At 37.0% G+C, this 12678-nt stretch overlaps 1 pseudogene; it reads right to left on the bottom strand.

Moving 5' to 3' along the window:
• LOC106734455 (nuclease-sensitive element-binding protein 1 pseudogene) overlaps positions 1-5240 on the bottom strand; it is a 31137-nt pseudogene extending 25897 nt beyond the window's left edge.
• Between the last annotated feature and the right edge of the window lie 7438 nt (positions 5241-12678).

Here is a 12678-nt window from a genome sequence, read left to right as displayed (position 1 = left end):
GGAATGGACTGACAGTGGAAGAAATATGAATGATTTTATCTAAAACAGTTTTGGGCAAAATATAGATGTCTTCTTCGATACTTTTCTCACAAATGTTAAGTGATTAAATTGAAAATACCTCTGTTTTGTCCCATGTGGTTAATATGTGCATATATACTTATGTCCTTATTAAGTAGTAATACATTAGTCCTTAGATACTTACTGTTTAATAGTGAAGAAAATGGTGTGATTGAAAATTTCGATGATATATTCACTTCAGGAATATAATTCATCAGGGTGATATTCATCAGCAGCAAGAATATTGGTTAAGGGACTAGTAGGTGGTATTGTGGTTAAGGTGCTGGATTACCATGTCTGTGATTCAAATCCTGGACCTGTTGGCTTGCTTTCTTACTTTTCTTCTCTCTGGTCAAATAATAATAGTAATAATGATAATGACAATGACAATGAATAAAATTAAATAAAAAAGAAAATTACTTAAAGACAATATGCTTTATTTCCATGGACCAACTTTCTGAAGTTTATAGTTTTAAATTTGTATTATGGAAGTTGGATAATTTTAACCATAATTGTTGGTAGCTATTTCATTAGGTGCTCAATTTGAAATTATGTAGAATATAAATCATTCTTATCACTTATAACTAATCTATAAATTAGTTATATGCAAATCTGACTCCAATATAAAATTGAGTATCTAACCAGGAATTTCCAAGTCTGTTCCAATAAACAATGAGATTTCTCACAGCAATGGTTTTATTAGGACAATAAAACTTAATTTATATGAGTCAGTTATTTTCCACTGTAAAACATCAATTGATAATTGGCTAAGGTTGTAATGATGTGTTTAAGCAATAAAAAATACATTGAAAATTTAGGATGATCATTGTTTCTATGGATAATAATTTTATCTTCTAAAATGATTTCATTCGTATCCTAAATATTAAAATTTCAGGTAACATTATCTTTTCCTTATTCTTTTCCTCCAGTTATTTTACTTAAAGAGAACTGAAAGCAATGAAATTTTAATTTATTCATGAATATACAGTTTCTAAATGTATTTATTGTCTTAAACATGCAGATGAACACTTGGCTAATATGTAAAATGTCCATTTAATAATTATTCTTTAACTTACATCAGAAGAGTCAGCTTATATAAAAACAAAATCAGAGAGATGTCTTTATATTTCTATCAGAAACCATCGCCTGAAAGTAATTTGAAGTGGGTATCCTGGAAGACTGCACATTTTGTAGAACCTCCTTACTCAATTACATTTAGTACTTTTAACAGTTAACCAAATTATTTCACAGGTAATCTTCATGTAAGTAGATTTCATCAGTTGCTTATGTCCATTATAAGATTATACTCATGAACTTGTTATGAGATAATAATATAAATATGCCAATATTTTAGACACGACTAAGATATCCCAAAACTGTAAAAATCTGCAGATTTATATTTTAAAAATCCACCTTAAAGAAAAGTGTTTCAATTTATTTCAGAATTTGCAGCATTTATAATACCTAAAAGGTCAAATTTACCATTTGTTCAAGATAAATCTGCCCAGAAAAATTGGCGTAACTTATGGAATTCCTCACCTTTAGAAAATTGGATCATTTTTTTCTTTGATGGTTGGTAGCTTTTAGAATTTGTAGAGTGGTCCTAGAACATTTGGAACGTGACAGGTCTGTCCTTTGAGACCTTTGTTTGGTGTCTCAACATTGTGAGCTTCGCTTGACTAGAAATACATGCTAAATTGTTTCCCTCCCAGAGTTCTTTGAAATGAGATGTCAAAGATTACATTTTATAGACTGTACTTTCTTTGCTCTCTAGCATGACAGCAAAACTTGCTCTTGTTACTGTTTTCTAACCCCAATAGTTTCAGGCACTTTATGACCCCTAAAGATTGCCACCAGTTACAAAAATCTCATGATCTAATTTAAGTGGACCTAAAATGACTCAAAGTATTTGTTCATGAGGAAATTATACTTTGTGTCATCTTTATCATAAGACTAAAATAGTAACTATTTAACCTTTCAGAAAGTTCTTTGTAATTACTTTGTGTCATCTTTATCATAAGACTAAATAGTAGTCATTTAGCCTTTCAGAAAGTTCTTTGTAGTAGTTCCTAAAGTAATAGATGATGGATTAAACATCATCATTGGTCAGATAAACATTACTGAGCAAATGTGTGAAAGATATGAAAATAGAAACTTTTATTATGTTAAAATGCTCCATATAGAAATCTATAAATACTCCCTGATGCTTATTCTCTAGCATTTTTCTGATATGGGGTATGTGTAGATTGACTTAAAGAACGTAGAGTACATATATAGATGTTCTTAGTAAGCTTATGAGTGAAGTGAGCCAGACTTTGAAAGACACACACTATATATCTCCACTCAATTTGTACTGAATATCTGCACTCTATGGCATAAATGGAAAGATCAGAAGAAAATATATTTAACAGGCTAAGTGTAAATATTAGAAGCTGTAAGGGAGGGGAGTGGATGATAAAGAGTGTGAAGTGCAAAAGGAAGAAACATTTAATTGTCAAAAAAATTAAATAAAAAAGTAAGTTTCCTCTGACTGCCATTTTCAGAATGTTTCTATGAAGTCATCTAGGTTTAGTATTTTTTTTTAAAGGTTTTTCAACAGGGCATGTGCACTGGCTACAGAGAGAGACAAAGAGAGACAGTGACAGGCAAAGTGAGAAATCACTCTCCCAGTGGAGATGGCCATGCCACAATTCCTTTTCTTCCAGTGTCCTCTCAAGGTTTTGGGCATGCATGCACACATGCCCAGCATGTTTTTTTCTTTCTTTTTTTTTCCCTTTCAAGAACTATTTATTTGGGACCAGCAGTTAGCGTAATGGCTATGTCACTGGACTCCCACGTAGTCGACCGCGGTTCGTGTCCCGGACCTGGTGGCTTAAAACTTGTGCCTGGCACATGTGCGTGCGTGCGTGCCCAAGATCCTGAGAAGAGAATGGAGAAGAAGGGATTGCAGCGTGGCCATCCCCCCTGGGGGGTGATTTCTCACTTTCTGTCTCTCTGTCTCTGTCTGGCAAGCACATGCACCCTATATCAAAAACCTCTCAAAAAAAAAAAAAGAATTATTTATTTAATTGTATTTGTTTTTATTATTTTTATTTTATAATTTTGACCAGAGAGAGAAAACAGGCCACCAGGTCTTATACCATGGTTGGCCATGTGGGAGTCCAGCGCATAACCACTATGGCCCCTGCTGGCCCCAGATCTACTATTTTCTGATAGATCTGTTTTTATTGCAATGAGAATAAACAAATGAATGTATCGACAATCACTTTTTTTGACAGAGAGAGATTTTTGCTATAGAGCACGTGTGCTTGCAGAAGAGATAGTGAGACAGAGAGATGGAAAGCAAGAAATCGCCCCTCTGGGGGATAGCCTACAGAGAGATAGAAAGCAAGAAATCGCCCCTCTGAGGGATAGCCTTGCCCTCGTCCCTTCTCCTCCATTCTCCTCTTGGGACTTTGGGCATGTATACACACACATACACACACACACATCTGGTGTGTTTAAAGTCATCAGGTCTGGGACTTGGAGTCCAGTGATAGAGTCATTACACTATCTGCTGGTTCCCAGCAATCACTTTTTCACCATCTGTCACAAGCATTTTATTATTTCTCTCCTTTTGACTTATTCATTAAAATGAATAAATATATATATATATATGCATGTTAATTAAAATAAATAATTCCTTTTTTAAAAAAAGAATCTTCTCATTCATTACTTTAACTCTTTTAGAGGTGAGATTTCAGGCAGATTCAAGTTCCTCTGAAATTTCTGTTTTTCTCCATAAGCTCCTTTTCTTCTTGGGATGCTAAGCTAATTACATGTGGGTTAAACAGAGGGGTGTGGGTCTTTAAAAATTCATGGATATGCATATATCAAAACACTATGCAGGGATTTCAAAAATTTTGCATCAAAATAAACTTCTACTTTAATTCTCTTTTTCACAAACTTTTTAAATTCCCTTTATAGTTCATGTTCATTTCCTATAACTTCTGTTGTAGGCCACTTTATTTCTGAAATGTAGAATGGAGAATAGCCACTAACCTCATTATCTGCAGTACTAATGTATATACAAATACTCTAGGATGAATCTTAAGGCCACATATGAATTCCAGAGACCAGAGTATTTTGAAATAGAGGAGTTTTCTTCTTACTGTCAGAGACCTTGGTAATAAAGCCTTTGATAAATCTATTCAGTTGAAGCAGTAGTTCTCAGACTCGGCTGCGCATTAGAACTAATTTAGGAATCCCTATATCTGTGACTGCAAGCCAGAAATTCAGTTTTAATTAGTCTGAGGTGTGGGCATTTTAAAGCTCCACAGAGTTCTAACGCAGCAATGTTTGAGAACCAAACAGGAATTCAGAAGTTAGAGCAGATCCTAAGATAGCCCTGGAGCAACAGTACAAATCTAAACTCAAAGACCTATATAAAATAATCATGTGGATAACAGTTTGAAGAACTTTTTTTTTTTTTCATATTTTTACATTCTAGTTTTTTAGACCGGAGCAAAGCAATGAGAAAATGGTATGTGAGATACTGTTCCCTGAAATTTTGATATAAGAAATCAAAACTAAAATGAGTGATTTAAGAGGTTAATATTTTTAACTCTGTCTCCAAAATATTTATAAAACAAAACTATGAGACTCTAGTAGCTCTCTATTTCAGCCAGGATGGTGCTTCTCAAAAAGTGTTTCTCAGACTACCCATAACAGCATTATGTAGGGCACTTGTTAAAAATCTCAACTTTCTGGGCACAGACTCTAACCTGATAAATCATATCCTCTTGAAGACAGGAGCTGAGGAATCTTTATTTTATATAGATGATCACAAAGTACACTTAGCTTATGAACCGCTGGCACCAGCCAGAACTCTGGTGGCCACTGAAGAGCCCTTCCTGATTCTTAAACCATCACGTTTCTGAGGAATGCTTACCCATAGATCCTAATTTTACATGGATTTCTTTACCTGTTTGACAACTTGCTGGGAGTCAACGATTTGCAAGACAATGTGCTCTCTAGTCCCATATATTTGTGTAGGAAAATACACAATTCTCAAATTCAATGGTGATGAGATAATGTAAAGGGAAAAAAAAGACAGTGATGAAAATAGCTATTCACTTACCTTCCAAGCCCATTAATAGTTGGTACTTGATGTAACTTGCATTGCTAGAGAGAATTGTGTACATCTAGTTGCTGCCAAAGAAATGCCAGCTGTTAGGGCTGGCAGGTGACGTGGTGGTTAAGGATTCTGGACTCCCACATGGCCGACCACAGTTCAGGTCCTAGACCTGGCAGCTTGCTTTCTCACTTTCTCTCTCTCTCTCTCACTTTGTCCCTCTCTGGGTAAATTAAAGTAAATAAAGTTAAATTAAAAAAAAAAAAAGAAAGAAATGCCAGCTGTTGATGTGACAGGATGGGATGGGAAAGGATATGATAGGAAAATGTGTCAGTATTTAGAGAAGTATGCTTGCAAGAGAAGATCTAGCTGTTCTGTGAAGAACAACAAAGAGTTGAATAGTTGTGTTTTACATTATAAAAGCCATTTTTTTCCAACAGTGTCTCTGATTTTGGGAATAATTCTTAAAGGGTCATTATTTTCTTAATAAATCTATAGGTGACCATTATAGAGTTCTTAGAATATGCCAAGCACTGAAACATGTACGTTGCACCTTTATCTTATTTCTTCATGCTATAACTTTCTGGAGAAGACACAATTTTTTCCCATAAAAAAATCAAGACGCGAAGTAGATGAATGTGTTTTATAAAGTCATAGTACCAAGTGGTAGGACTGAGACATAAGGCCGGCTTATTGATTTCAAAATGTAAACGTCATCCTTTAGATATATAAAGTCCTTCAAAAAGTTGACAGAAAATGTATTATGAAAAAACTATGCATAGATTAAAAATTTTTTGAACCAAAGCTAATTTGTACTTAAGATTTTTTCCCCCTAAATTTTAATTTTAGGGTGTGTGCACCTCCTGGAGACAAAGATGGTAGTGGCAGGAGTGAGAAAACACACCCCAGGAGGGATGGCCATGTCATAGGCCCTTCTCCTCCATTCTGTTGGGATTTTGGGCACACCCGCATATATACCTGGTGTGGTTTTCAAGCCACTGGGTCTGAGATTTAAACTGCATACTTGGCTTTGTGGGATATAGCCATATTGGATCCATGCCATCTGCTGGATCCATAAACTTTTACTTTAATTTCATTTTTCCATTAACTTTTAAATGGTAGACAAAGAGTGTACTTGCTGGGGCTGGGGAAGTAAGAGACAGAAAAAGGGTGAGATGGATCGCATCCTTGATGGGGCATGGTCCCACTGTGATCCTTTTCCTCCATGTCTCCTTCCTAGCAAGACTTTGGGCATACTTTCACAAGCACCCAGCATGTCTTCCAAGTTTCAGGGGTGGGAGTCCAACTGTGGCTGGCCATGCAGGATCTGGCTCCTTACACGTAGCACATAACCACTGTGTTATAGGGTGGGCCCCTTCCACAAACTTTTTGAAGTGCCCTAATGCTGTGTACTTTTCAGAATAGAAAGACTTACAACACTTTTACTAGTCTTCTAGGGCTTCCATAATATAATTAGTGGCTTTAAACGGAAGAAATATATTCTCTCATTAACTTGAGGTCAAAAGCATGAAATCTATGTGTTGGTAAGTCTATGCTCTCTCTGAAGCCTCTCGGATAAGATCTTTCTTTGCCCCTTCCAGGTTCTGGTGGTTTGCTGGAAGTCTGGCACTCCTTGATTTGTAGCTAAACAACTTCAATATATGCCTTTGTGGTGACATAATAGTTTCCATGTGTCATTGTGTCAAGATTTTCCTCTTATTGTAGTATCAATCATTTGTTTAGGGCCTACCAAATCCATTATTTCATCCAGTAGAGCTTTTGTGAATGGTTTGTGGAAACTTGGAAGCTACCTGATAATTCATTTTGGAACTGGAAATGGGCTTTCATTTTTCCTACCAATCCTTAGCTCTAATTTCACATTTCCACTGAAATATTACTGTTTTCATGCCATGTCTGTTGTAACTTCTGTAACTTTGGGGGGAGAAACAGGAAACACTCAGAATGTCTCAATTTTTAAATTTTTAAATTTTTTTGTATATCTCATAGCTACATTCAGACCCAGCAGTTCTGTATGCAGACTTTAGCTAATGGTTCAAATTAATAGTACAGATAGTGACTGAACATTGGTTCTGAATAGCTGTTTCCAAAATCCATATTCCAGTTCTTTACGTTAATTTATGCTGCCTCTGTGATGCACTGATGGTGATAAGAATATGGAAAACAGTTTTTCTGGTTGAGAGGTTTGCAGGAAGGGTGACCTGATCTACTGTTTAAAGGAAGAACAATGGTGGGTGAAATGGGAGGGAAGGACATTAAAACAGTTCAGTGTTGCACTACCCCGTTAAATATGATCTGACGAAGTACCTAAAGTTTTAATTCCCCAAGAAAGAAAGGGATATAAAGGTCCCAGCTCATCTGTAGGGCAGGGTGGAGTTGAAGGAGATGGTAAGGAGTCATAACATGACAGAAAGGGAATTTAAGAAAATGAAACAAGATCACATCTCCAAACACCCTACTTACTCAAGAAAGAGTGGCTACGGGCTTTAGAGAACAGGTGCCCATACAGAGTTCTCAACAGTTGAGGATTACCACTAGATTGAAGTGATGGAATATAGACAAATGCATTGGAAAGTGTCGAGAGAACCCACATCTATCATTTGGAGTATAGATGCTGTGAGGAACATCGATGAAAACAGCCATTTGCGGGGTTCATCATGCTGTGTTTGTTCATTTCCGTTTTGCTTTATTAATATTTGCTATACCCATTCTCCCCCTCTCCAGCTCTATTGAGATATAATTGACAAATACAACTTGCTTATAGAGCTGGCCCTGGAGTGCAGTGGTTAAGTGCTGTTCATACGGACTGGATCTCACATGACCAACTGCTTGAAAAACACACTGGGCGTGTGCACATGCTAAAATCCAGACTGGATAGAGAAATGGAAGAAACAAGAGTGTGGTGTGACTGTGCCCCAATGGGAGGATACTTTCTTGATCTTTCTTTCTCTCTCTCTCTCTCTCTAGTGAGCATAAGGGCTCTCTGGCAATTAAAAAATATTGGACATAGTTACAGTGTACAAGGTGGTATGTTTGTATGTGTATACTGTGTGAAATGATTAAATGAGGCTAATAACGTTCATCTCACCTCACCTTTGAGTGTGAGTGTACGTGTGTGGGAAGGATGTTAACAGGTAAGACCTAATCTCTTAGGAATGTTCAGGTATACCATTCATTTTTATTCATTATAGTTTCCATGCTATACAACACATCTCCAAAATGTATTCTTCCTGTCCAACTGAGATGTTTTACCCTCATCACACTCTCGAACTAAAAGACAAAGATAATCGACTAGATATTGGTATATAGTTATTAGAATATAGGGTATAAAATATTTAGAATTTGAGAGCAACCGGTGGTGTGGCGGTTAAGGTGCAAGACTTCCACATGACTGGCCATAGTTCAAGTCCTGGACTAGGGACTTGAAAATCATGCTGGGTGCCTGTGCATGTGTGTCCAAAATCCTGAGAGGAGACTGGAGGAAAAGGGATTGCAGCATGGCCATCTCTCCTGGGGGGTGATTTCTCACTTTCCCTTTCTTTGTCTCTCTCTTTCTATCCAGGGAGCACATGTACCCTATTGGGGGGCAGGGGGTAGTACCTTATTTTTTAGTCTCCAGATGCTTGATCAGCAAGGTGTAGAAAGAGGGAATTAATTACAGTATTATAATATATCAAAATATCGGGCATAATGATTAGTGCATTTATTTCTGTTAGTTAGAGGGTATGTGCTAGAGTCCTTGTATCCTTAGAAATAAAAAAAAAATAAAAGTAATAACTTTAAATTCTAACTCTTTTTGCCACAACCCATGTAGATTTGTCCATTGTCACTGTCCAAAGTGAGTGTGTCTCTTAGATAGTGTCAAATGAGAAGAGAGGTAAAATGTTGAACAAAACAGTGAAATATCTAGAATCAGCATATGCATGTGTTTTAACAATTTGCACATAGTGACTATCTAATAGCAGTTTGTTGAGTGGTTGAAAGTAATCCAAATTTAAATAATCAGTAACAGAACAGCATGCGTGGGGTTCATTAGTGATCATGTTTGGAGAGAGCACAGTTCAAACCATCCAGGGGCTGAGTCCCAGAGCACTGCCCTGTACAGTGCCATCTCTGAGAAGTATGCAGACACCACACTGTTTATTCTCATTCCCAAACCACATCGCAATCAGAACTGGCTGCCAGATATTCTCCCAGCTCTGTATTTTGCCTCTTAATAGTAATACCGAAGAATTAGTGGTGGGTAACCACAGTTGTTATTTGATGCTATATCATATTCCAAAATTCATTTATGATAGGCAGGATGACTGACCTCTGAAGATGTCATAATTACTGAAATAAGTGTTTACTTTTGCCTTTCCCTAAACAGAAAGCAAAATGACACTTGTGTTCATTTCTTGTCAAACAAGAAATATTCCTAGGAGACCTTTTCCTTGCTCAGTGCAGGTTCTAATAAAATTTGACAGCAAAGAATGTTTTTCTTTGGGTAGATATTTGACAGTAAGCTGATACCTGCTACAGATGCCAAGTTGTTAATTTCATACCACCAACCTACTACCTTCCCACTTCTGCATTTCTTTATTTATAAGTTAAAGGGATGTAACATAGTTTTTGTGTCTTACAAGGAAAGAGAAAAACTATCCGTACACCTGAAGCTCTATTTAATGTTCTTCATCCTATAATTAAAAAAAAGAAGGAAATAAAAATTACTTTAACCATTCTAGGTTTTGGCAAAATTGAGATTCATACAATGTTTTATAGTAGAATTAGGTTATTCTGAAACTATTTCAGTAGCATTGATAATTAGGAAAATTTTGCTGTCTTTGATGTTGCCTTTATCCTTGGGCTATTAACAAGATACTTTTAGCTGTTGTACAGCATTATGTGCAAACATGACAAAGTCCAGAGGGGGGAAGAGACATCTTATGTTTACCACTTTCTCTTAGGAAAGAAAATAGCCTGTTTCCAAAAACTATAGTAGACTCTTTACAAATCCTCCTACAAAAATAAACCATATCCTCAGTCCTGAACCAACCATTGGTGAAGGAGTTGGCTTTGAACTAATTGGTTTAAATTAATCTACTGGGGTAATAATGGGTGTTAGAGGGACAGCAGATGGCATAGTAGTTATGGCACTGGACTCCCACATGGCTGACCACGGTTCTAGTCCTGGACCCAGTGGCTTCAAAATCACATCAGACATATGTGCATGCTTGTCCAAGATCCCAGGAGGAGAAGGGACTGTGGCATGTTCATTCCTCCTTGGAGTAGGGTGATGTCTCACTTTCCTTCTCACTGTCTCTGTCTCTCTCTCTTCAGTGAGTGTTCGTGTCTTAAGGCAAAAACCTTTTTAAAAAGATGGGTGTTAGATATTAAACACAATGCCATCTATAGTAATGCTCCTTTGAGATAATACGTCAACTAAATGAAAGAACTAGAATATTCAAAACTGCCTGGAACATCAGGGCTCAGTGTACGTTAGTATTCTTTGAGGTATTCTGTGATTCCTCAAACTCATATCCAGTGCAAAATTCCATGTTATTGGCTCACATTTTCAGAGATGTCTCTATCAAAATCTTTGTAAACCATTTGATAGTATCCAGTTTGTACTACTTTAGTTTCTTATTTGTTATCGTCCACTTTCAAGTAGTAGAATTATCTTCCGCTCGTTTCAGTAGTAGAATTATTACTGTCCTGCCAAAAATCCTTTGTATTTACATCCCTGAAGTTTACACAGGGTTCCATCTCCTAGATGATTTCAGAATAGCTCTGAATTTTCTTTTCTCCTTTTTCCAGGTTCCCAAACCATAGCATCATTGAAGTGAATCTACTTTGTTTGTTGTTCATTGTTCTAATTTAACATTTATTGTTCTCCCATGTGCTATATACAATATGTTATTTTTCACACTTTAGCTTTGATTTCCCTCTTAGTTTAAGTGATCATATTGTCTAGTCACTAAAAATAAATGTTACCGTTTAACATTTATAGTAGTGGAGAGGATGCTTCAAAACTTAGGCCAATCCCCTGAGTGAGTTTCGAGCACCCTTCCCACCATTACCACCAGCCAGGTCTTCAGATGAGACTGTAGCCATAACCAGCAGATGGACTGCAACCTCCTGAGACACCTTGATCCTTATTTACCCAGCAAAGGAGTCCTAATCTACAGAAACTGTGAAATACCAAGTTTATGTCATTGCTATGAAGTTTGGGGTTAATTTATGATATAGCAACAGTATATCTTTTTTTTTTTTTTTTTCAATTTTTTTTCCCATAGGGCGTGTACACTCACCAGAGAGAGATAGTGACAGAGAAAATAAGAAATCACCACTCCCCCGGGGGGAGGGTTAGCCATTGTGTAATCCTTTCTCCTCCATTCTCCTCATGTGATTTGGGGCATGCACGCACATGTGCCTTGTGTAATACTCAAGCCCCCAGAGATCGTTTTTGCTATAGAGTGTGTGTGCTCACCAGAGAGACCGAAAGAGACAAAGAGATAGAAAGCAATAAATCACCCCCCAATGGAGGGGAATGGTCATGCCATAGTCCCTTCACCACCATTTTCCTCTCAGGATTTTGGGCACACAGGAACACATGCCCAGCATGAGTTTCAAACTCCTGGGTCCAGGACCCAAATCATGGCCAACCACATGGGAGTCTGGTGCCTTAACCACTGCACTGTCTGCTGATCCCCATACCTCTGTTCTTGATGTGGAGTTTCTCTGTATTTTACTGTAGCATTTCATATTTTAACCCATTTCTTTCTTTTCTATTTATATTGTTCTTAGAGTTGATCAGCATATTATAGTGCCTTCTGCAATTTTATATATGACATTTAAAAAAAATTGCTGCAGGGCATTTTTGTGTGTGTGAAAGAGAGAGAACATGAGAAAACAAGCCTCCAGGTCCAGGACCTGAACTGCAGGCGGCCATATGGGATCCAGCGCCATAACCACCATGCCACTTGCTGGCCTTATATATGACATTTTATAAGAAAGTGTATTTATTCATATTTGAGATTGTGAAAAGGAGAGAGAGAGAGAGAGATGTACCCTCCACATGTTTCTGTCAGACTGCAATTCCCTTCCTGTCCTTTAGCCCACCAGGATCCTTTGCACGTTTGTACACACCCAGTGTTTTTTTCAGACCAACTAGGCCAGAGACTTGAACTGTGATTGGCCTGTGGCTACCATCACCACTGTCTGGTATGCTACCTACTGTGCCACAGAGGCTGTGCCAAAAAAGATTTTCTTTTTAGGAAATACACCTATTTAAACTTTTTTATTTATTGTGCCTTCCCTACCTTCTCCTAATTTCCACCTAACACTCTTTACTTGTCACTTTTATCTTCTTTTATTTGCATGGTCACAGATTCTATGGGTTGCCCATTTTTTGTTAGTGGTTTGTTTGTTTGTTTGTTTGTTTATTTATTTATTTATTTATTTATTTATTTATTTATGTGTTGATCCCTTAAATACCAAAGACGCCATAT

This window comes from Tupaia chinensis, unplaced genomic scaffold (genome assembly GCF_000334495.1).
Source record: "Tupaia chinensis unplaced genomic scaffold, TupChi_1.0 Scaffold000118_1, whole genome shotgun sequence".
Lineage (NCBI taxonomy): Eukaryota > Metazoa > Chordata > Mammalia > Scandentia > Tupaiidae > Tupaia > Tupaia belangeri.
This window is presented reverse-complemented; position numbering and strand designations above follow the sequence as displayed.